Source organism: Mobula birostris, chromosome 13 (assembly GCF_030028105.1).
Source record: "Mobula birostris isolate sMobBir1 chromosome 13, sMobBir1.hap1, whole genome shotgun sequence".
Taxonomy (NCBI): domain Eukaryota; kingdom Metazoa; phylum Chordata; class Chondrichthyes; order Myliobatiformes; family Myliobatidae; genus Mobula; species Mobula birostris.
In genome coordinates this window covers 110,453,747-110,454,566 of record NC_092382.1, presented here as the reverse complement: position 1 = coordinate 110,454,566, position 820 = coordinate 110,453,747, and positions in this window count along the sequence as shown.

Sequence of the window (820 nt, the reverse complement as noted above, 5' to 3'; positions counted from 1 at the left end):
AAACGAGCGTAAGGCGCTCACCTTCTGGGGTGTCGGCCAGGTGGTCACCGCGGCTATCTTAGCTGGATCGGTGACCACTCCATTTCCCGACTCCGTTGGAAGATCTGAGTCAGGTGCTGGGTGGGATTTCCCATAGGCATATACGAGCCAATATAACTGAGCGTTACAAACAAAATATACAACTGTATAATGTTTTTCAAAATTACACAATACACTATCGGTTATCATACAGTACTCTACAACTGATATAACATAGTGCAAAATCTCTTGCTGCTGGTTTGTTTATAAATCGTTACAGTTCGGAAGAATCCGTATTCATATATTCCAGACCTCCAGAAATGAATACTAACATCCCCACCGTCACGACCGGAAAGTTAACCTTAAAGGAGTCCTGCACGAGGTCTCCCAAGCCGCTTTGTACCAAAGGTATTTTAATTTTCTCTCCATTCAGGCCCAGTCTGTTGTCGGACACAGGTCTGTAGATCATCGGGCGTGACACCTGAAGGACGCTCTTAAGTATTGCCAGATGCAGAGATCACAGAAGATGCGGCATCTCGTCACCCGACTCCTCTCTTTCACCACTAACCATCTCCATGAGCTCCTGACTCCTCTGCAGTACACTTCCCCTCCACAATCCCCCACACCGACTTCCCGTCACTGACAATCTACCTCTCAATACTCCCCGTCTCTGTTGCAGCCTCCCCCTTCAAACTCCTCCTTTCACCTATTTGCTCCACTGCACCCTTCTCCCTGATTCCCAAACTCCCCGGCTCAACTCTCTGTTTGTGTCTACCGCTCCATCACCAACAGACCTCCGCGT